The sequence below is a fragment of the Pleurodeles waltl genome, chromosome 2_1, assembly GCF_031143425.1.
Source record: "Pleurodeles waltl isolate 20211129_DDA chromosome 2_1, aPleWal1.hap1.20221129, whole genome shotgun sequence".
Classification (NCBI taxonomy): Eukaryota; Metazoa; Chordata; class Amphibia; order Caudata; family Salamandridae; genus Pleurodeles; species Pleurodeles waltl.
This window is the reverse complement of record NC_090438.1, coordinates 64,286,011-64,311,149: the sequence shown is the minus strand read 5'-3', so window position 1 is coordinate 64,311,149 and position 25,139 is coordinate 64,286,011. Positions and strand designations below refer to the sequence as shown.

At 47.7% G+C, this 25,139-nt stretch overlaps 1 long non-coding RNA gene across 4 annotated transcripts in view; it reads right to left on the bottom strand.

Annotated features, from left to right (window-relative positions):
* The window catches only part of LOC138261282 (uncharacterized), a 105,457-nt gene that overhangs the window by 32,611 nt on the left and 47,707 nt on the right, over positions 1-25,139 (bottom strand). For 2 of the 4 annotated variants that reach the window (XR_011199064.1, XR_011199063.1), the window contains exons 2-3: positions 24,855-24,944; positions 24,637-24,721 (exon numbers count right to left, since the gene is read on the bottom strand). This is a non-coding gene — a long non-coding RNA (uncharacterized lncRNA). The remainder of the gene's footprint in view (positions 1-24,636; positions 24,722-24,854; positions 24,945-25,139) is intronic. The other 2 variants (XR_011199066.1, XR_011199065.1) reach the window with 2 other exon arrangements.

Genomic DNA, 25,139 nt, shown 5'->3' with positions numbered 1-25,139 from the left:
GGGGAAGATTAACACACTACCACAAACATTGGTCAGACATAACCACGTACACATGGGTTCTATCAATTATCCAACATGGTTACTGCATAGAGTTCACACATTTCCCTCCAGATGTTCCCCCAAGAGCGCACAAACTGTCAGCACAACATCTAGAAAATAGAGGTAAAAGCACTATTAACAAAACAAGCCAATGAACTAGTACCTCACCACCAAAAAGGAACAGGGGTTTACTCCCTATATTTCCTTATTCCCAAAAAAGACAAAACACTAAGACAAATTTTAGATCTCAGAAAATTAAACCTCTTCATCAAATCAGAACATTTCCACATAGTCACACTACAAGATGTAGTTCCCTTACTAAAACATAAAGAATACATGGCAACACTGAATCTAAAAGATGCGTATTTCCATATACCCACCCATCCATCCATCTCACAGGAAATACCTCAGATTCGTCATACAAGGCAAACATTACCAATTCAAGGTACTGCCCTTCGGGATAACAACAGCGCCCAGAGTATTTACAAAATGCCTCGCTGTAGTAGCAGCTCCTATAAGGAGACATCACATGCACGTATTCCCATATCTCGACGATTGCCTAATAAAAGCCAACAACACCGTTGTCAAAATCACACGCAGTATGTGATAGATACCCTACACAAACTAGGTTTTTCTATAAATTACCAAAAATCTCACTTGCAACCATCCCAACTACAACAATACTTGGGAGCAACACTCAACACACAAAGAGCAATTGCCTCTCAAAGCCCACAAAGAGTTTCAAACTATGGTGTCAAACATACAACCAAATCACCAGTACACAGTCAGATTTGTCATGAAACTACTAGGCATGATGTCCTCATGCATCGCTATCGTCCAAAACGCACGGATACCCATGCAGCCCTTACAACAGTGCCTAGCAAAACAATGGACGCAGGCACAGGGTCAACTTCAGGATCTAGTGTTGATAGACCGCCAAACACACTTTTCGCTTCAATGGTGGAACCCTGTAAATTTAAACAAAGGGAGGCCGTTTCAAGACCCGGTGCCTCATGCCATTATCACAACAGATGCTTCCATGATTGGGTGGGGAGCACACCTCAACAATCACAATATACAAGGACAATGGGATAATCAACAAAAAAAACTACACATAAATCACTTAGAACTACTAGCGGTCTCCCTATCACTAAAAGCTTTTCAACCCTTTCTAGTCCACAAACACATTCTTGTCAAGACAGACAATATGACAACAATGTACTATCTAAACAAACAGGGGGGGGACACACTTGTCACAACTATGGCTCCTAGCACAAAAGATTTGGCAGTGGGCAATTCACAACATTCGCCTGATAGCACAATATATACCAAGCATTCACAATCAGTTAGCCGACATTCTCAGTCGAGATCACCAGCAAACCCACAAGTGGGAACTACATCCCCAGATTCTACAGGACTACTTCTACAGCTGGGGGACACCAGACATAGATCTGTTTGCAACAAAACGCAAAATGCCAAAACTTCGCATCCAGGTACCCACACCCTCAGTCCAAGGGCAATGCTCTATGGATCAATTGGTCAGGGATATTTGCTTACGCTTTTCCACCTCTCCCACTCATTCCTTTCCTAGTCAACAAACAGAGTAAAAAAAAACTCAAACTAATACTCATAGGGTACACCACACTGTTAGACTTCTCAGTAGTACCTCGCATCAAACTCCCAAACAGACCAGATCTGTTAACACAACATAAACAACAGATAAGACACCCCAATCCAGCATCGCTCATCCTAGCAATCTGCTCCTTAAGTCTTAGAATTTGGCTATCTAAACCTTTCAAATGAGTGTATGGAAGTCATTAAACAGGCAAGAATACCGACAACAAGGCATTGTTATGCTAATAAATGGAAAAGGTTTGTTTTCTACTGCCAAGCAAACCAAATCACACTGTTAGATGCCTCCCTACAAAACATTGTGAATTGCTTACTACACCCACAAAAAGCAAATCTCGCTTTTTCTTCCATCAAAATTCATCTCACTGCAATCTCTGCTTACCTGCAGATTAAACATACAAAGTCACTTTTTAGAATCCCAGTTATTAAAGCCTTTATGGAGGGACTAAAAAGGATCATACCGCCAAGAACCCCACCAGTACCCTCGTGGAATCTTAATATTGTACTTACAAGACTCATGGGCCCACCTTTTGAACCCATGCATTCTAGCCAAATCCAATTCTTGACTTGGAAGGTAGCATTTCTAATAGCCATCACTTCTCTATGAAGAGTTAGCAAAATACAGGCGTTCACTATCGAAGAACCATTTAAACAAGTACACAAACATAAAGTGGTTCTCCGCACAAATCTAAAATTTCTGGTAAAAGTCATTTCACTGTTTCATCTAAACCAAACTGTAGAGCTCCCAGTCTTCTTCTCACAGCCAGACTCAGTAGCAGAAAGACCACTGCATACATTAGACATAAAGAGAGCGCTAATGTATTACATAGACAGAACAAAATCATTTAGTAAAACTAAGCAATTATTTGTTGCTTTCTAAAAACCCCTTGCTGGTAACCCTATATCCAAACAGGGCATAGCCAGGTGGATAGTCAAATGCATACAGATCTGTTACCTCAAAGCTAAAAGAGAGTTACCCATTACACCAAAGGCTCACTCCACTAGAAAGAAAGGAGCAACAATGGCCTTTCTAGGTAACATACCAGTGACCGAGATTTGTAAGGCAGCCACTTGGTCTACACCTCATACGTTTACCAAACATTACTGTGTAGATGTGTTAGCAACACAACAAGCCACAGTAGGACAGGCTGTACTAAGAACATTATTCCAAACAACTTCAACTCCTACAGGCTGACCACCGCTTTGGGGAGGATTACTGCTTTGTAGTCTATGCACAGCATGTGTATCTGCAGCTACACATGCCATCGAACGGAAAATGTCACTTACCCAGTGTACATCTGTAGGAAGTTGGCTCTGTATGTACTATTTCAAAGTAAGAAATAGCATGCACAGAGTCCAGGGGTTCCCCTTAGAGGTAAGATAGTGGCAAAAAGAGATAATTCTAATGCTCTATTTTGTGGTAGTGTGGTTGCGCAGTAGGCTTATCAGAGGGTAGTATTAAGCATTTGTTGTACACCCACAGGCAATAAATGAGAAACACACACTCAAAGACAATTCCAGGCCAATAGGTTTTTATATAGAAAAATATATTTTCTTAGTTTATTTTAAGAGCCACAGGTTCAAGATTTACAAACAGTACTTTAAATGAAAGGTATTTCACTCAGGTATCTTAGGAGCTTTGAATCATCACAATAGCATGTACAGTTTTGGCAAAAATGGCAATAAGCTATTTTAAAAATGGACACAGTGCAAAAATCAACAGTTCCTGGGGGAGTTAAGTATTTGTTAGGTTCACTGGTAAGTAAAGCACTTACAGGGTTCAAAGTTGGGTCCAAGGTAGCCCACCGTTGGGGGTTCAAGGCAACCCCAAAGTTACCACACCAGCAGCTCCGGGCCGGTCAGGTGCAGAGGTCAAAGTGGTGCCCAAAACACATAGGCTTCAATGGAAATAGGGGTGCCCCGGTTCCAGTCTGCCAGCAGGCAAGTACCCATGACTTCGGAGGGCAGACCAGGGGGGTTTTGTAGGGCACTGAAGGGGACACAAGCAGGCACAGAAAGTACACCCTCAGCGGCACAGGGGCGGTCGGGTGCAGAGTGCAAACAGGCGTCGGGTTCACAATAGGTTTCAATAGGGAGACACAGGTGTCTCTTCAGTGATGCAGGCAGACAAAGGGGGGGCTCCTCGGGGTAGCCACCACCTGTGCTAGAAACTGGAGTTCGGTTCCTTCAGGTCCTGGGGCTGCGGGTGCAGTGTCTTTACCAGGCGTCTGGTTCCTTGAAGCAGACAGTCGCGGTCAGGGGGGAGCCTCTGTATTCCCTCTGCAGGTGTCGCTGTGGGGACTCAGGGGGGTCCACTCTGGCTACTCACGGGCTCGTAGTCACCGGGGAGTCCTCCCTGTAGAGTTAGTTTTCCGCAGGTCGAGCGGGGGGCGTCGGGTGCAGAGTGGAAAGTCTCGCGCTTCCGGCGGGAAACGTGTGGTCTTTAAAAGTTGCTTCTTTGTTGCAAAGTTGCAGTTTTGTGGAACAGGGCCGCTGTCCTCTGGAGTTTCTTGGTCCTTTTAGATGCAGGTTAGTCCTCTGAGGCTTCAGAGATCGCTGGACCCTGGGGGACGTGTCGCTGTTGCAGTTTTTCTCAAAGTGGGGAGGCAGGCCGGTAGGGCTGGGGCCAAAGCAGTTGGTGTCTCCGTCTTCTCTGCAGGGCTTCAGGTCAGCAGTCCTTCTTCGTCTTCAGGTTGCAGGAATCTATCTTCCTAGGTTCTGGGGGCCCCTAAATACTCAATTTAGGGGTGTGTTTAGGTCTGGGAGGTTAGTAGCCCAGAGGGTGGCTACACCCTCTTTATGCCTCCTCCCGGTGAGGAGGGGGGGGGGTCACATCCCTAATCCTACTGCGGAAATCCTCCATCTGAAAGATGGAGGATTTCTAAAAGTCAGAGTCACCTCAGCTCAGGACACCTTAGGGGTTGTCCTGACTGGCCAGTGACTCCTCCTTGTTTTTCTCATTATCTCCTCCAGCCTTGCCACCAAAAGTGGGGGCAGTGGCCGGAGGGGTGGGCATCTCCACTAGCTGGGATGTCCTGTGACACTGTAACAAAGGGGGTGAGCCTTTGAGGCTCACCGCCAGGTGTTATAGTTCCTGCAGGGGGAGGTGAGAAGCACCTCCACCCAGTACAGACTTTGTTCCTGGCCACAGAGTGACAAAGGCACTCTCCCCATGTGGCCAGCAACATGTCTGGTGTGTGGCAGGCTGGCAAAACTAATCATGCCCACACTGGTAGTCTGGTATGTTTTCAGGGGGCATCTCTAAGATGCCCTCTGGGTGTATTTCACAATAAAATGTACACTGGCATCAGTGTGCATTTATTGTGCTGAGAAGTTTGATACCAAACTTCCCAGGTTTCAGTGTAGCCATTATGGTGCTGTGGAGTTCCTGTATGACAGACTCCCAGACCATACACTCTTATAGCTTCCCTACACTTCCAATGTCTAAGGTTTTGCTTAGACACTGTAGGGGCATAGTGCTCATGCACCTATGCCCTCACCTGTGGTATAGTGCACCCTGCCTTAGGGCTGTAAGGCCTGCTAGAGGGGTGACTTATCTATGCAATAGGCAGTGTGAGGTTGGCATGGCACCCTGAGGGGAGTGCCATGTCGACTTAGTCATTTTCTCCCCACCAGCACACACAAGCTGGCAAGCAGTGTGTATGTGCTGAGTGAGGGGTTCCCAGGGTGGCATAAGACATGCTGCAGCCCTTAGAGACCTTCCCTGGTATCAGGCCCCTTGGTACCAGTTACAAGGGACTTACCTGGGTGCCAGGGTTGTGCCAATTGTGGAGACAAAGGTACAGTTTAGGGAAAGAACACTGGTGCCAGGGCCTGGTTAGCAGGCCTCAGCACACTTTCAAATCATAACTTGGCATCAGCAAAGGCAAAAAGTCAGGGTGTAACCATGCCAAGGAGGCATTTCTTTACAACATCTGTTCGTGGCATGTTGCGCTGCAGATTCACATGCACCCTCCCACTTCCCCGGGAGTCTTTAGCCGTTTAAGTTGCATTAAAATTGTATATATGTAAATAAACATTCCTTTACTACAAACTATGTACATAGATATTGTAAGCCCCAGCTGTACCGGCCTGTCTCCCCACTTCTAAAGACACTGCTCCAGCGACGCGTTCCACAGGGTCCAGCGACCTCTGAAGCCTCAGAGGACTACCCTGCATCTAGAAGGACCAAGAACTCCCGAGGACAGCGGCTCTGCTCCACAAAGACTGCAACTTGGCAACAAAGAAGCAACTTTGAAAGAACACACGTTTCCCGCCGAAAGCGTAAGACTTTGCACTCTGCACCCGACGCCCCCGGCTTGACTTGTGGAGAACAAACACTACAGGGAGGACTCCCCGGCGACTTCGAGACCGTGAGTAGCCCGAGTTGCCCCTCCTAAGCCCCCACAGCGACGCCTGCAGAGGGAATCCCGAGGCTCCCCCTGACCGCGACTGCCTGCTTCAAAGACCCGAAGCCTGGTAAAGACACTGCACCGCAGCCCCCAGGACCTGAAGGATCCGACCTCCAGTGCAGGAGCGACCCCCAGGTGGCCCTCTCCCTTGTCCAGGCGGTGGCTACCCCAAGGTTTACTTACCTGCAAAACTAACAAACACTTACCTCCCCCCGGAACTGTTGAAAATTGCACTGTCTAGTTTTAAAATAGCTATTTGCCATTTGTGTGAAAACTGTATATGCTATTTTGCTAATTCAAAGTTCCTAAGTGAAATACCTTTCATTTAAAGTATTGTTTGTGAATCTTGAACCTGTGGTTCTTAAAATAAACTAAGAAAATATATTTTTCTATGCAACACCCTATTGGCCTGGAATTGTCTTTGAGTGTGTGTTCCTCATTTATTGCCTGTGTGTGTACAACAAATGCTTAATACTACCCTCTGATAAGCATACTGCTCGACCACACTATCACAAAATAGAGCATTAGAATTATCTCTTTTTGCCACTATCTTACCTCTAAGGGGAACCCTTGGACTCTGTGCATGCTATTTCTTACTTTGAAATAGTACATACAGAGCCAACTTCCTACATTGGTGGATCAGCGGTGGGGTACAAGACTTTGCATTTGCTGGACTACTCAGCCAATACCTGATCACACGACTAAATTCCAAAAATTGTCATTAGAAACTGATTTTTGAAATTTGAGCTATTTTTCTACATTTTTTAAAGTCCTGCTAGGGCCTTGTGTTAGTCCCTGTTAGTATTTCTTTTAGAGTTTTTTAAAGATTTGTAAAAGTTTGAATTAAGTTCTAGAGATAGTTTTAGATTCTTAAAAAGTATTCCAACTTTTAGAAACATAATGTCTAATGCAGAAGAGTGTGTGATGGAACTCAGCGTCACCCCTTACCTACATCTTAGGATGTCAGAGTTAAGGTCTCTCTTCAAAAACTCAAAAGATTAAAACTGGTTCAAACCCTACCAAAGCACAGCTCCAGGAGCTTTTGGCAGAGTTTGCTGAGACGAACCCCTCTGAGGATAACCTCCCAGAGGGGGAAGCTAGTGATGTGGAGGAATTCCCACCTCCAGTCCTAGTTAGGGAGCACAGGGTCCCTCAAACCCTGTCTCCACAAGTGATAGTCAGAGATGCTGCTTCTCTCACAGGAGAGTCCAGCACCTCTGGAATCATTAAGGATGGCCTCAATGAAGAGGTCCTCCTGCTAGCCAGGATGGCCAAAAGATTGGCTTTAGAGTGACAGCTCCTAGCCATAGAAAGGGAAAGACAAGAGATGGGTTTTGGTCCCACCCATGGTGGCAGCAACATAAATAGGGTCAGAGATTCTCCTGACATGTTGAAAATACCAAAAGGGATTGTGTAGGAAGTTGGCTCTGTATGTGCTATTTCAAAGTAAGGAATAGCATGCACAGAGTCCAAGGGTTCCCCTTAGAGGTAAAATAGTGGTAAAAAGAGATAATACTAATGCTCTATTTTGTGGTAGTGTGGTCGAGCAGTAGGCTTATCCAAGGAGTAGTGTTAAGCATTTGTTGTACATACACATAGACAATAAATGAGGTACACACACTCAGAGACAAATCCAGCCAATAGGTTTTGTTATAGAAAAATATCTTTTCTTAGTTTATTTTAAGAACCACAGGTTCAAATTTAACATGTAATATCTTGTTTGAAAGGTATTGCAGGTAAGTACATTAGGAACTTTGAATTATTTCAATTGCATGTATACTTTTCAAGTTATTCACAAATAGCTACTTTAAAAGTGGACACAGTGCAATTTTCACAGTTCCTGGGGGAGGTAAGTTTTTGTTAGTTTTACCAGGTAAGTAAGACACTTACAGGGTTCAGTTCTTGGTCCAAGGTAGCCCACCGTTGGGGGTTCAGAGCAACCCCAAAGTCACCACACCAGCAGCTCAGGGCCGGTCAGGTGCAGAGTTCAAAGTGGTGCCCAAAACGCATAGGCTAGAATGGAGAGAAGGGGGTGCCCCGGTTCCGGTCTGCTTGCAGGTAAGTACCCGCGTCTTCGGAGGGCAGACCAGGGGGGTTTTGTAGGGCACCGGGGGGGACACAAGCCCACACAGAAATTTCACCCTCAGCAGCGCGGGGGCGGCCGGGTGCAGTGTAGAAACAAGCGTCGGGTTTGCAATGTTAGTCTATGAGAGATCAAGGGATCTCTTCAGCGCTGCAGGCAGGCAAGGGGGGGCTTCCTCGGGGAAACCTCCACTTGGGCAAGGGAGAGGGACTCCTGGGGGTCACTTCTCCAGTGAAAGTCCGGTCCTTCAGGTCCTGGGGGCTGCGGGTGCAGGGTCTTTTCCAGGCGTCGGGACTTAGGTTTCAGAGAGTCGCGGTCAGGGGAAGCCTCGGGATTCCCTCTGCAGGCGGCGCTGTGGGGGCTCAGGGGGGACAGGTTTTGGTACTCGCAGTCGGAGAGTAGTCCGGGGGTCCTCCCTGAGGTGTTGGTTCTCCACCAGCCGAGTCGGGGTCGCCGGGTGCAGTGTTGCAAGTCTCACGCTTCTTGCGGGGAGTTGCAGGGTTCTTTAAAGCTGCTCCTTTGGATAAAGTTGCAGTCTTTTTGGAGCAGGTCCGCTGTCCTCGGGAGGTTCTTGTCGTCGTCGAAGCAGGGCAGTCCTCAGAGGATTCAGAGGTCGCTGGTCCCTTTGGAAGGCGTCGCTGGAGCAGAGTTCTTTGGAAGGCAGGAGACAGGCCGGTGAGTTTCTGGAGCCAAGGCATTTGTTGTCTTCTGGTCTTCCTCTGCAGGGGTTTTCAGCTAGGCAGTCCTTCTTCTTGTTGTTGCAGGAATCTAATTTTCTAGGGTTCAGGGTAGCCCTTAAATACTAAATTTAAGGGCGTGTTTAGGTCTGGGGGGTTAGTAGCCAATGGCTACTAGCCCTGAGGGTGGGTACACCCTCTTTGTGCCTCCTCCCAAGGGGAGGGGGTCACAATCCTAACCCTATTGGGGGAATCCTCCATCTGCAAGATGGAGGATTTCTAAAAGTTAGAGTCACCTCAGCTCAGGACACCTTAGGGGCTGTCCTGACTGGCCAGTGACTCCTCCTTGTTGCTTTCTTTGTTCCCTTCAGCCTTGCCGCCAAAAGTGGAGGCCGTGGCCGGAGGGGGCGGGCAACTCCACTAAGCTGGAGTGCCCTGCTGGGCTGTGACAAAGGGGTGAGCCTTTGAGGCTCACCGCCAGGTGTCACAGCTCCTGCCTGGGGGAGGTGTTAGCATCTCCACCCAGTGCAGGCTTTGTTACTGGCCTCAGAGTGACAAAGGCACTCTCCCCATGGGGCCAGCAACATGTCTCTAGTGGGGCAGGCTGCTGGAACTAGTCAGCCTACACAGACAGTCGGTTAAGTTTCAGGGGGCACCTCTAAGGTGCCCTCTGGGGTGTATTTTGCAATAAAATGTACACTGGCATCAGTGTGCATTTATTGTGCTGAGAAGTTTGATACCAAACTTCCCAGTTTTCACTGTAGCCATTATGGTGCTGTGGAGTTTGTGTTTGACAGACTCCCAGACCATATACTCTTATGGCTACCCTGCACTTACAATGTCTAAGGTTTTGTTTAGACACTGTAGGGGTACCATGCTCATGCACTGGTACCCTCACCTATGGTATAGTGCACCCTGCCTTAGGGCTGTAAGGCCTGCTAGAGGGGTGTCTTACCTATACTGCATAGGCAGTGAGAGGCTGGCATGGCACCCTGAGGGGAGTGCCATGTCGACTTACTCGTTTTGTCCTCACTAGCACACACAAGCTGGCAAGCAGTGTGTCTGTGCTGAGTGAGAGGTCTCCAGGGTGGCATAAGACATGCTGCAGCCCTTAGAGACCTTCCTTGGCATCAGGGCCCTTGGTACTAGAAGTACCAGTTACAAGGGACTTATCTGGAGGCCAGGGTCTGCCAATTGTGGATACAAAAGTACAGGTTAGGGAAAGAACACTGGTGCTGGGGCCTGGTTAGCAGGCCTCAGCACACTTTCAATTGTAAACATAGCATCAGCAAAGGCAAAAAGTCAGGGGGCAACCATGCCAAGGAGGCATTTCCTTACAGATTGTAACTAAATATGAAGATGGTGATGACATCACCAAATGGTTCACAGCTTTTGAGAGGGCTTGTGCAACCAGAAAAGTAAACAGATCTCACTGGGGTGCTCTCCTTTAGGAAATGTTCACTGGAAAGTGTAGGGATAGAGTCCTCACACTCTCTGGAAAAGATGCAGAATCCTATGACCTCATGAAGGCTACCCTGATTGAGGGCTTTGGATTCTCAACTGAGGAGTACAGAATTAGGTTCAGGGGGGGCTCAAAAATCCTCGAGCCCGACCTGGGTTGATTTTGTTGACTACTCAGTAAAAACACAGGATGGTTGGATTCAAGGCAGTGGTGTAAATGATTATGATGGGCTGTACAATTTATTTGTGAAAGAACACCTGTTAAGTAATTGTTTCAATGATAAACTGCATCAGCATCTGGTAGACCTAGGACCAATTTCTACCAAAGAATTGGGAAAGAAGGCGGACCATTGGGTCAAGACTAGGGTGACGAAGACTTCCACAGGGGGTGACCAAAAGAAAGGGGTCACAAAGACTCCCCAGAGGAAGAGTGTTGAGACATCCAAAGGGAAAAGTAAAGAGTCTTCTATAGGGCCCCAAAAACCTGCTCAGGAGGGAAGGTCCAGAGCCTCTTCACAATCCAATTTTGGGTACAAGGGTAAAAACTTTGATCCCAAAAAGGCCTGGTGTCATAGCTGTAATCAGCAAGGACACCAAACTAGAGACAAGGCCTGTCCCAAGAAAGGTTCCACTTCTAACTCTACTCCAGCTAACAGTGGAATGCCCAGTCTCCAAGTGGGATCAACAGTGTGCCCAGAGCAAATCAGGGTTCACACTGAAGCTGCACTAGTCTCTGACGGTGGGGTGGATATAGCCACACTGGCTGCCTGGCCCCCTAACATGCAAAAATACAGGCAGCAGCTCTTATTTAATGGGACAAGTGTAGAAGGCCTGAGGGATACAGATGCCAGTGTCACCATGGTGACAGAGAAACTGGTTTCCCCTGGTCAATACCTGGCTGGACAAACTTATCCAGTCACCAATGCTGACAATCAGACTAAAGTACATCCCATGGCTATGGTAACTTTAGAGTGGGGAGGGGTCAATGGCCTGAAACAGGTGGTGGTCTCCTCAAATATCCCTGTAGACTGTTTGGAAATTACCTGGAGTCCTCAGCATGGGCTGAGGTAGAACTCAAAACCCATGCAGCCATGCTGGGTATCCCTGAACTGGTGTGTGTCAAGACAAGGGCACAGTGCAAGGCTCAGGGTGAAAAAGTGGTGTTGGAGCCTGGAAAAAGGGCCCAACCCTCCAAGAGAAAAGGAAAGAAAACTGGGGAACCAGTTTCAACACAACAAGAAAAAGAGAACCTCTCTTCTCAGGAAGAAGTTCTGCCCCCTTGGGGAACTGAGCCCATGGAGTTAGAACCTTATCAGGTTTAGCTCCTAGGCCCAGGGGGACCCTCAAGGGAGCAGTTGTGTAAGGGGCAAGAAACCTGTCCCTCTCTTGAAGGCCTTAGGCAGCAAGCTGCTGAAGAGTCCAATGGAAAAATAACAGGAACACATAGTCTATTGGGAAGATGGACTCCTTTTCACTGAGGCAAGAGATCCCAAACCTGGTGCCACTAGGAGAGTGGTAGTGCCTCAGGAGTTTAGGGACTTCATTCTGACCTTAGCTCATGACATTCCTCTTGCTGGGCATTTGGGACAGACCAAGACATGGGAGAGATTAGTCAACCACTTCTATTGGCCCAACATGTCCCAGAAGGTCAAGGAGTTTTGTGCCTCCTGTGCCACCTGTCAAGCTAGTGGTAAGACAGGTGGACACCCAAAGGCCCCCCCACTTCCAGTGGTGGGGGTCCCCTTTGAAAGAGTGGGTGTGGACATAGTGGGTCCACTGGAACCTCCCACAGCCTCAGGGAACCAATACATACTAGTAGTAGTGGATCATGCTACTAGATACCCTGAAGCAATTCCCCTTAGGTCGACTACTGCCCCTGCAGTAGCCAAAGCACTCATTGGTATTTTTACCAGAGTGGGATTTCCTAAGGAGGTGGTGTCTGTCCGAGGTACCAGCTTCATGTCAGCATACCTGAAACATATGTGGAATGAGTGTGGGGTGACTTACAAATTCACCACACCATACCATCCACAAACCAATAGTCTTGTTGAAAGATTTAACAAGACATTGAAAGGCATGATCATGGGACTCCCTGAAAAACTCAAAAGGAGATGGGATGTCCTCTTGCCATGTCTGCTTTTCGCCTACAGAGAGGTGCCTCAGAAGGGAGTAGGGTTTTCCCCCTTTGAACTTCTGTTTGGCCACCCTGTAAAGGGACCACTAGCTCTTGTAAAAGAAGGCTGGGAGAGACCTCTTCATGAGCCTAAAGAAGATATAGTGGACTATGTACTAGGCCTACGTTCAGGGATGGCAGAGTATATGGAAAAGGCAAGTAAAAACCTTGAGGTCAGCCAACAACTCCAGAAGTTGTGGTATGACCAAAAGGCTGCTATGGTTGAGTTTCAGCCAGGGCAGAAAGTCTGGGTTCTGGAGACAGATGGAGTGGCCCTTACCCAGTGCTAGAAAGGAAGAGTCAGGTCACCTACCTGGTAGACCTAGGCACTAGCAGGATCCCCAAAAGGGTGATCCATGTGAACCGCCTCAAACTCTTCCATGACAGGGCAGATGTGAATCTGTTGATGGTAACAGATGAGGACCAGGAAGCTGAGAGTGAACCTCTCCCTGATCTCCTCTCCACAGACCCTAAAGATGGCTCAGTTGATGGAGTGATCTATTCAGACACCCTCTCTGGCCAACAGCAATCTGACTGTAGGAAGGTCCTGCAACAGTTTGCTGAGCTCTTTTCCCTAACCCCTGGTCAGACACACCTGTGTTCCCATGATGTGGACACAGGAGACAGCATGCCTGTCAAAAACAAAATTTTCAGACAGGCTGACCAAGTTAAGGAAAGCATCAAAGTGGAAGTCCACAAGATGCTGGAATTGGGAGTCATTGAGCACTCTGACAGCCCCTGGGCTAGCCCAGTGGTCTTAGTCCCCAAACCTCACACCAAAGATGGAAAGAGAGAGATAAGGTTTTGTGTGGACTACAGAGGACTTAATTCTGTCACCAAGACAGATGCCCATCCCATTCCAAGGGCTGATGAATTGATAGACAAAATAGGTGCTGTCAAATACTTAAGTACCTTTGACTTGACAGCAGGGTATTGGCAAATCAAAATGGCACCAGGAGCAAAAGAAAAGACAGCATTCTCCACACCTGATGGGCATTATCAGTTTACTGTTATGCCCTTTGGTTTAAAGAACGCCCCTGCCACCTTCCAAAGGTTGGTGAATCAAGTCCTTGCTGGCTTGGAGACCTTTAGTTCAGCTTATCTTGACGATATTGCTGTTTTTAGCTCCAACAGACAGGATCGCCTGGTCCACCTGAAGAAGGTTTTGAAGGCCCTGCAAGCAGCAGGCCTCTCTATCAAGGCATCCAAATGCCAGATAGGGCAGGGAACTGTGGTTTACGTGGGACACCTTGTAGGTGGAGGCCACGTTCAGCCACTCCAGCCTAAGATCCAGACTATTCTGGACTGGGCAGCTCCAAAAACCCAGACTCAAGTCAGGGCATTCCTTGGCTTGACTGGTTACTACAGGAGATTTGTGAAGGGATATGGATCTATAATGACACCCCTCACAGAACTTACCTCCATGAAAATGCCCAAGAAGGTAAACTGGACTGCAGAATGCCAACAGGCCTTTGACACCCTGAAACAAGCAATGTGCACAGACCAGTTCTCAAAGCTCCAGATTACTCCAAGCAGTTCATTGTGCAGACTGATGCCTCTGAACATGGGATAGGGGCAGTTTTGTCCCAAACAAATGATGATGGCCTTGACCAGCCTGTTGCTTTCATTAGCAGGAGGTTACTCCCCAGGGAGCAGCGTTGGAGTGTCATTGAGAGGGAGGCCTTTGCTGTGGTTTGGTCCCTGAAGAAGCTGAGACCATACCTCTTTGGTACTCACTTTTTAGTTCAAACTGACCACAGACCTCTCAGGTGGCTAATGCAAATGAAAAGGTGAAAATCCAAAACTGTTGAGGTGGTCCATCTCCCTACAGGGAATGGACTTTATAGTGGAACACAGACCTGGGACTGCTCATGCCAATGCAGATGGCCTTTCCAGGTTCTTCCACTTAGAAAATGAAGACTCTCTTGGGAATAGTTAGTCTCATCCTCTATCGTTGGGGGGGGGGGGGGGAGTTGTGTAAGGAAATGCCTCCTTGGCATGGTTACCCCCTGACTTCTTGCCTTTGCTGATGCCAAGTTATGATTTGAAAGTGTGCTGAGGCCTGCTAACCAGGCCCCAGCACCAGTGTTCTTTCCCTAACCTGTACTTTTGTTTCCACAATTGGCACACCCTGGCATTCAGGTAAGTCCCATGTAACTGGTACCTCTGTTACCAAGGGCCCTGATGCCAGGGAAGGTCTCTAAGGGCTGCAGCATGTCTTATGCCGCCCTGGGGACCCCTCATTCAGCACAGACACACTGCTTGCCAGCTTGTGTGTGCTAGTGGGGAAAAAATTACTAGGTCGACATGGCACTCCCCTCAGGGTGCCATGCCAACCTCACACTGCCTATAGGTATAGATAAGTCACCCCTCTAGCAGGCCTTACAGCCCTAAGGCAGGGTGCACTATACTATAGGTGAGGGCATAAGTGGATGAGCACTATGCCCCTACAGTGTCTAAGCAAAACCTTAGGCATTGTAAGTGCAGGGTAGCCATAAGAGTATATCGTCTGGGAGTCTGTCATGCACGAACTCCACAGCACCATAATGGCTACACTGAAAACTGTGAAGTTTGATATCAAACTTCTCAGCACAATAAATGCACACTGATGCCAGTGTACATGTTATTGTAAAATACACCCCAGAGGGCATCTTAGAGATGCCCCCTGAAACCTTAACCGACTACCAGTGTGGGCTGACTAGTTTTAGCAGCCTGCCACACACCAGACCTGTTGCTGACCACATGGGGAGAGTGCCTTTGTCACTATGTGGCCAGTAACAAAGCCTGTACTGGGTGGAGGTGCTTCTCACCTCCCCCTGCAGGAACTGTAGCACATGGCGGTGAGCCTCAAAGGCTCACCCCCTTTGTTACAGCACCCCAGGGCACTCCAGCTAGTGGAGTTGCCCGCCCCCTCTGGCCACGGGCCCACTTTTGGCGGCAAGGCCGGGGGAGATAATGAGAAAAACAAGGAGGAGTCACTGGCTAGTCAGGACAGCCCCTAAGGTGTCCTGAGCTGAGGTGACTCTGACTTTTAGAAATCCTCCATCTTGCAGATGGAGGATTCCCCCAATAGGGATAGGGATGTGCCCCCCTCCCCTCAGGGAGGAGGCACAAAGAGGGTGTAGCCACCCTCAGGGCTAGTAGCCATTGGCTACTAAACCCCCAGACCTAAACACACCCCTAAATCGAGTATTTAGGGGCTCCCAGAACACAGCAAGATAGATTCCTGCAACCTAAGACGAAGAAGGACTGCTGAGCTGAAAACCTGCAGAGAAGACGGAGACACCAACTGCTTTGGCCCCAGCTCTACCGGCCTGTCTCCCCACTTCTAAAGACACTGCTCCAGCAAAGCGTTCCACAGGGTCTAGCGACCTCTGAAGCCTCAGAGGACTACCCTGCATCTAGAAGGACCAAGAACTCTCGAGGACAGCGGCTCTGCTCCACAAAGACTGCAACTTTGCAACAAAGAAGCAACTTTGAAGGAACACACGTTTCCCGCCGGAAGCGTGAGACTTTGCACTCTGCACCCGACGCCCCGGCTCGACTTGTGGAGAACAAACACTACAGGGAGGACTCCCCGGCGACTGCGAGCCCGTGAGTAGCCAGAGTTGAGCCCCCTGAGCCCCCACAGCGACGCCTGCAGAGAGAATCCCAAGGCTCCCCCTGACCGCGACTGCCTGCTTCAAAGACCCGACGCCTGGTAAAGACACTGCACCCGCAGCCCCCAGGACCTGAAGGATCCGACCGCCAGTGCTGGAGCGACCCCCAGGTGGCCCTCATCCTTGTCCAGGCGGTGCCTACCCCGAGGAGCCCCCCCTTGCCTGCCTGCATCGCTGAAGAGACCCCTTGGTCTCCCATTGAAACCTATTGCGAACCCGATGCCTGTTTGCACACTGCACCCAGCCGCCCCCGTGCCGCTGAGGGTGTACTTTTTGTGCTGACTTGTGTCCCCCCCCGGTGCTCTACAAAACCCCCCTGGTCTGCCCTCCTAAGACACAGGTACTTACCTGCTGGCAGACTGGAACCAGGGCACCCCCTTCTCCATTGAAGCCTATGCGTTTTGGGCACCACTTTGACCTCTGCACCTGACCGGCCCTGAGCTGCTGGTGTGGTAACTCTGGGGTTGCCCTGAACCCCCAACGGTGGGCTACCTTGGACCCAACTTAGAACCCTGTAGGTGGTTTATTTACCTGCAAAACTAACAAACACTTACCTCCCCCAGGAACTGTTGAAAATTGCACTGTCTAGTTTTAAAATAGCTATTTGCCATTTGTGTGAAAAGTGTATATGCTATTTTGCTAATTCAAAGTACCTAAAGTTCCTAAGTGAAATACCTTTCATTTAAAGTATTGTTTGTGAATCCTGAACCTGTGGTTCTTAAAATAAACTAAGAAAATATATTTTTCTATACAAAAACCTATTGGCCTGGAATTGTCTTTGAGTGTGTGTTCCTCATTTATTGCCTGTGTGTGTATAACAAATGCTTAACACTACCCTCTGATAAGCCTACTGCTCGACCACACTACCACAAAATAGAGCATTAGAATTATCTCTTTTTGCCACTATCTTACCTGTAAGGAGAACCCTTGGACTCTGTGCATGCTATTTCTTACTTTGAAATAGTACATACAGAGCCAACTTCCTACACATATCTATTCTATTGCATGGACATCTTTAGTATCCTCATTCTACCACTCCTACCTCACCCTATAAGGGGAAAACAATCTAAGATGGAGTCGATGCCCATGCCCAATGGAGCCGAAAGGGAGGAGTCACTTGGTCCCGTGACTCGAAAAGACTCCTCCTTTTCGGCTCCATTGCGCATGGGCATCGACTCCATCTTAGATTGTTTTCTTTCTGCCATCGGGTTCGGACGTGTTCCTTTTTGCTCCGGTAGTTTGAGTTGGAAAAGTACTACAAACTCTCTAAATTAATCGGAATTGTTTTTGATCGCGTACTATCTGTCATCGACACTTCGGTACCTGCGGATACAGCTCTCTACTTGCCCTTCGGGGCACCTGCGCCCAACTCGGGCCTGGTCGGCCTGACCAAAGCCTTGTCGAAGCCTCATGGACTGGACCCAGTTTCGATTCTGCCCTCAATGCCACGCTAAGTTCCCGTATACGGACCAACATCTAGTCTGTAACCTGTGTCTATCTCCAGACCACTGAGAGGATACTTGCGAGACCTGCAGATCCTTCCGCTCGAAGAAGACTCTACGAGACCGAAGAGCGCGAAGGTTGGAAATGGTGTCCAGAAGCCCTGAATGTCTTGACGTGGAGGAGGAGGAGGAGATCAGACACATGGTTGTCTCCGTCCAAAGTTCCGACTCCGAGCAAGAGTCCGACGAGGACAGACCGGTCACGGCAGGACAGCACATGAGTACGCCTGCCCCGTCCAAGCCCAAACAGAAGGCCTCGGGGACGCCACTGTCGGAAGGCCATGGCTCCTCCCGTAAAAAGACTGCCGGTGACCAAGCAACAACTTCAGCACCGATAAAGGCCACGCCACCGAAGCCTTCAGACTCAAGCCGGAGCACAGGCTCCGAAATAGTCAAGCACCGACCCATCGAGTCGAAGCCTCGAAAATCCCTCTCGGAGCAGAGGCCAACGTCTACTCCAGGCCTTTTGATCCCGAGGAAACCGGCTTCGGAGCCGAAAAGACCCATATATACAGAGGAGCATGGACTTTCCAAACAATTGAAAGAAAGCCATAGATTTGCGGAGGAACTTATGCAAATGGAGGAATTTGATGAAAAAACGGCCAGAATTCAAATTCATAAAGACACTGGCAAAATCCTCACTGCACCTCCTCTAAAAACAAAGAGGAAGCTGGCCTTTCAACAACATTTGGACACTGACCAGCCACCGGCTAAAGTGCCAAAACCCAGACAAAAATCTCCACCTCCTCCGTTCTCATCTCACCAATCTCCTCCTCATTCTCCTCAACTAACTGTCTCTCCACCTATTACCCCCCTGCACAGTGTCCAGTACACCCTGCAGAGTCACACCAAGATGATGTCGACCCATGGGACCTTTATGATGATCCCATTTCTGACAGTAGTCCAGAGTACTATCCGTCAAAGCCATCGCCCCCAGAGGATAGCACCTCATACACTCAGGTTCTAGCTAGGGCAGCGTCATACCATAACGTAGCCATGCACACAGAACCTCTGGAGGATGATTTTCCATTTAATACATTGTCCTCCACTCACACCACGTACCAGTCTCTACCCATGCTTCCTGGCATGCTAAAACATGCACATCAGATCTTTCAGGAACCAGTTAAGGCAAGAACAATCACTCCTAGGGTAGAAAAGAAATATAAGCCTCCTCTTTCTGACCCAGCTTTTATTACCCAACATCTACCCCCAGATTCCATAGTGGTCAGCGCAGCAAGGAAAAGGGCTATCTCCCAGTCATCTGGTGACGCACTGCCACCAGATAAAGAAAGCAAAAAATGTGATGCTGCTGGTAAAAGTTTAGCATCACAAGCGGCTAATCAATGGAGAATAGCCAATTCCCAAGCGCTAATGGCTAGATACGATAGGGCCCAATGGGGGCGAGATGAGACATCATCCAGCGTCTTCCCCAAGGATCAGCAGAAAAGAGCCCAGCAAATAGTCTAGGAAGGGCAGGCCATTACGAATAATCAAATCAGGTCAGTGTTAGACTCCGCAGACACAGCCTCAAGAACTATCAATACAGCAGTCACCATTAGACGAAACACATGGCTTCGGTCGTCAGGCTTTAAACCTGAAATCCAGCAAACTGTTCTTAACATGCCATTTACTGAAAAACAGCTTTCTGATGGATACAACTACCTGTGGATTCCTCACCTAATGAATTTTCCCCATGCGCCAGCATCCGATGGAAATTTTCTTCTAGCTCTGCACGTCGACGATGACGTCACATATTGAAGCAGGACTCTGCCCCCTCATGACACTCATTATCCAGAACAGTCATGTGGTTGAAAATATGGCTATATACCTCACTACCAGTGTCGCTTGATATAGGAGCTAATCCCGCAATTGGTTGCAGCACAACCTGAACTTCTGGGGCCTTCTTCTATTCAACAACAGATTAAAGAGTTCTGTGCAGCTATGCTTCAGCTTTTCGAATACTTGTCGACTAACCTCTGGAGTGCCTTCAGGCCCCAAGGACCAGAGAGGCTTTCTGTTTGGAGTACTGCTGGCTGGTTTGCCCAGTTGGACCTATTTGATCTCATTATGACACCTCCTGCTCCGATCCTGGTCCTGCCTCCAGCACCATGGACCACACCAGTGACTGGAACTTCGATGATGTGTCTAGGCCGTACGAGGAGATATCAATAGTACTCTCCAACTCTGTCAGTGCCGGTACGACTTCAACCAAAGCGGAGCAAGACACCAGTTGAGGCTGTACTTCCGTGCCCACAAGGGAGAACACACAACCCACACATTTTTTTCGGCACAAAATCTGACAATGATTTTGACGCAGGCGATTAATTTGTTCAGCCCTATTAAGACGACAGTTGGTACAATAACTCGCATGAGTGTAGTGGTCTTGATACCTCCCCTGAAACAAGTCTTCTCTCACCTGCTGGTATAATGACCAAGGAATTAGCTTCTTACACCATAGTAATGCTGGGGGTTAGAGGGTGACGTTTTTGACCTCCAGCTTCCCTCTTTGGAGGCCAAGACTAATGTATTGACTGAAGTCCTCCAGCCAGGGCAGACCTCCTCTGAACCCCCTTTACCATTTAATGAAGCACTAACGTATACCCTGTTTTTGGGCTTGGGACAAACCTTACTTAACCCACCCAGTCAACAGCGTTCCTCTCTTAGCACCCTCCCCCCCCCCCAAGTTTAGTGGTACAGCCATCTATGAGCAGCAATAGCCCCAACACTTTTCGACTGCTCGCCCCTTTAGGAAATCCAAACAGTGTAGTGAATCCTAGTTTGTTTTAATGGGATAACAGGAGTTAGCTTAGCTTTCACTTGCACACCCGTGCCCCGTTACCTAGTGACTTTTAACCTACTTAGCTTGCACTGTCTTAGACCATTTATGTAATTACATCTTTTAAGCTGGCTGCCGTGTTTATAGTTAGCTCCTTTTGGTTTGAGTTATGTTATCAGTGTCACCTCGCTAAGGCGTCAACTCATACAACAAAGAATAACAAACTATAGGGGCTCACATTAGAAATTACCGTCTCAAGCATGCGGCGTTATCTATTGTTTTGGAACAACCTACGTCAGGGGTCCAAGTAGATCTGTCTAAATACATCACACTTTAGACAGATAATCGGAGGGATTCCGACCAGACACCATTGCTGCTATCGATGCTGCATGTCACCTTGACGCTGAACCGGACTTCGTGTTCTGCCGAAGTCTGAGCTCGAGACCTCATTCAAGGTAACTAGGGTTGGGGGCTCCTTCCAGGGACGTGGCATTGGCAGATTAGGTTTAACATCCCCAGCTCTCCTCTAGGTAGAAGGTTAGGCCTATTATGATAGGGTACATGGACATATGATACGTTTCATGTCTTCCTATGCTATTACATGATGATGGGGGTCTTCTTAATCATGACCCTCGTCTTTACAATCTTATCTCTTGTACTGTTCATTATCCTAATCATTTTAGCAAATATGATTTACCGCGTTATGTTGAATAAAAACTATTGAAACATTACTGCATCTTTTGTTATTGCCTGTGTTTGTTTGAGATATATTATATCTGTGAGAAAGGGGTAATTTCAGTTTAACCACGAGATTCCCTGAGATGTTATACTTCTGAGTCCATGCGTAAAGGCTGCCACAAATCACCTTTGAATGTTTGGGTTGTTGGTGAGGTACTGCTACTGAGCCGGAAGGGTTGGGACTACAGTTGCGACTTGTTGTTGGACAGGCATAGTCATCTACAAACACAAGTACTGGCATCCCCAAACCAGCAGTCTTGCCCAGGGCCAGAGTCCAATCTACGACAACAGAAAAGGACACTTGGGAAACAGCTTTTTTTCTTTCACCAACCTGACAGTGTTCAGCAAACACCACCTGCCTCCTGAGTCACTATTCCCATATCTTTGGGACTCAGTGGCTCAAGTCCTCTTTAATGTCCATGAAGTTCTCTTACCTGTCCTTGCCCACGCCATACAGGACGGTCGTTAAGCAGCCAAGTTCACAATTCATTGTGGCTTGGACACCATCGATTTTATCGGGCGCGCCATTGTCCACATTAGCCTCCATGTGTGGCTTCAAGAGGGTTCTTAAGCAATTTCAGTCCTCCATTACGGACATGCCCTTTGACAGGACTCGTCTGTTTGGGAACAAGGCTGATTCCACTTTAGAACAATTTAAGGAGAGCACAGACTCTCTGGGCTTTTCTGCCCTGCTTCACCAACCGCACCACCCCTATGGCTCCTTTCATAGATTTGGTAGAGCTGTCCCATACCACCAGCCTCAGTAAGGAATCCAGCACTTTCATTGTTCAAGGCTGTGGTGCCCACTGTCCCTTTGGCCGAAGTCAACGGGCCGCCCCATCCATGCTTCCCCAGCAGGTCCATATGCCAAACCCCTTTAGCGTGCCCTGAGGAGAGCACATCCACCTGGTGAAAGACAGAAACCTAAGATTCCTCCTAGGTTGGCAAGCTATAAAATCAGTGATGTGGGTCCTGCAAATCATTTGTCAGGGATTTATCATACCCTTCCTCTTCTCTTTGCAGCACCTTACTCTTTATCCCCTCTCTCTCTCCCCCCCCCCCACCAAAACAACCGCTGGGGGCCATCTTTCCATTTTGCGGCAGAAAGTGTCAAGTGTGTACCAGCCCCAGCAGTAGGCCATGGTTGTTATTCCTGCTACTCTGGTACTAAAGAAAGACAAAGAACTTTGTTCTATTTTAGACCTACACCATCTCAATGCCTCCCTCCAGAAGGAGAAACTCAGAACGCTCGCCCAGGTCTGGCCTACCATTGACCTTGGAGAATGGATGGTGGTGTCACACCTCCAGAATGCCTATTTACATGTACCTGGCTTGCCAACCCATCTGGGCTACCTGTGGCTCCTGGTGAGACAGGAACATTTGCAGTTTTGTGTTCCCCTTTGCTTTTCACAATATCCTTGATGACGGTGGTGGCAGCAGCCACACCCTCGGAGGGATGGTAGTTCTCCCCCACCCCACGCACTGAAAATAACTATCTCAACTGGCTGTTGATTGCAGGCTTGCCAGGCAGTCCTTAAATGTCTACATAGAACCTCCTCCCTTTTTTAGAGTTCTCTACCAATCTGCGGAAGTCACACCTCCTTCCTTCTCACAGCCCCCTTAATCAGAGCCAGTCTAGACTTGCTTTTGTACTTTTTCCCCCGCAGTAAAGAGTCCAGGATATTCAGGCTATGATCTCTATCTTCCATCGTCAGTGCTGAATTTCGGTGAGGTTGACTTTGGGGCTGCTGGAACTGATGGCCTCCTGTATCCTGCTAGTTGAGCCCGGTTGGTGGCATATGTGGGCTCTGCAATGAGATCTGAAGTCTCATTATGCCCAACATCAAGTGGACCTCTCCAGCCACATTGAGATTATGGAACAAACTGCACACAATCTGCAGTTACTGGACCACGATTGGGCCTCACTTCTGGTTTGTGGAGGCTATCCTGGAGAGGTGGAGATCAGAGGCCTTTTGTCTCCACCTGAGTCCCAGGAACACATCAACATTCTAGAGCTGAGGGCCATCCTTCTGGTAGTGTATGCCTTCCTTTCTCCATCAAGAGGAGTCTGGTTTAGGTGTTCACAGACAACACCACCACCATATTGTACTGCAACAAACAGTGCAGGGTAGGGTTTCAGACACTGTTACAGGAGGCCGTGCGCCTCTGGAAATGTCTAGACCAGGTGTCTCCAACCAGTCGATCATGAGCTACTAGTAGCTCCCAGACACCTTCAGAGTAGCTTACAGCCTTGAGTTTTAACTAAGCACAGGATCACATTTTCCTTTCAAAGTTAAGGTAAGGCTGTGTTTATTGCACTTTATTGTCATCAGGCTGCAGATAGCAGGGCCTGAAAATGAGCAGTGCTCAGTCAGATTTATGACCCAGAGGGCTGGGGCACAGAGGTGAATTACTTAAGCACTGAGGTATTTAACTCTTAAAGAAAAGTCCTTGTCAGCTTAATATCTGAGTGTGAGTATGGAATGATGTTTCTGAATGCTGTTAAGTGGGAGAAAATTAAAATAAAAAGTTACCTTACTGATTAACTCTTCATTTTAATTTTCTCCCATTTGAAAGTGTCACATTTACAAGCAGCTGGCCTTTTGCTCACAGTGGTTAGTAGGGACTGTGCCATGTTTATAACTGAAAAATAGTCTTTTATTTTTTATTTTTCTGTAATAGGAGAAATTTAAAGTGAAGAGAACTTTTTCTGTGAAACATTGTCATACTGTCATTCCCTACTTTCAGTTCCTCCCATTTAAACAAATGTATTTTTCTTTTATAAATATGGCGCTATGGGGGGGCTTGGCTTGGATGGAGAAGGCATGGGTGCCTGACTCCATCCCTCCCGGGGATGCAGAGAAATGTTCGATTGTTTCTGCCGTTCTGAGATCGACAAATACAATTTTCGGATTTCGGAAAGACTCCTGCCACACATTTAATGAACAGAGATAAGGTCCGAGCCAATCTAATGTTTTATTCGAGTTTGTCTCCTTTCACTCTAAGCAAGGCGCGCATCCTAAAATGGCAGCGTCCCGTTCCCGAGCCTGGCAGATTGTTGGACTGCCTCGAAACAAGTGAAATCTTTGGGTCTATGTTTGCACAGCTTGCGCTGATCATGGCAAGAAATAGGTGTGTTTACTCACCAGTTTTGGAAGTTTTACTGAAGTATGAAGAAAACAAATTGCTCACGCAAACCTGCTCTGCCCGACTTTAAAATGGTGACCATGCTGAAATGGAAAATTGATTGAAATCTTTTGAACAATGGTTGTACAACTTGCGCTGTACCTGGCAAGTAATGGATGAGTGTATTTACCGGTTTTGCAAGTTTTACTGAATGCGTGAAGACAACAGCCTGCTCACTCAAACTCGGTTTGCCTTACCTTCAATTGGTAACCATGCTGAAATGAAGATTCAACTGAAATCTTTTGAACGTTTTTATAGCTTGTGCTGATCTTGGCAAAAAATAGATGCATTTACTCACCAGTTTTGCAGTTTTCACCGAATGTGCGAAGAAAACACATCGCTCACCCAAATTCGATCTGTGTGAAATTAAAATGGCGCACATGCTGAAATGGGAAATCAATTGAAATCTTTTGAACGATGCTTGTACAACTTGCGCTGTTCCTGGCAAGTAAAGGATGCGTTTATTCACAAGTTTTGCAGGCTTCATCGAATGTGTGAAGAAAACAAAATGCTCACCCAAACTCCATTTGTATGACCTTAAACGGTGCCCAGGATGTAACGGAGAATATTTTTCTTCTGTGCTAGTTTCAAAAAGATGTGAAATATCTGAAAAAAAAAAAGAAACTTTTTTCTCATTCTAGTGAATTTGTCTCTTGATAAACATGTCGAAATAGATGAGTTATCACAGCTTAATCTCACAAACCTATAACTTCAGAACTCTTCAGACCCAGACCTGCTGTGGATGCAATACAAGGCCAGGAACCTTTTGGTGAATGTGATAACTGAATAAATTCAAGTTTC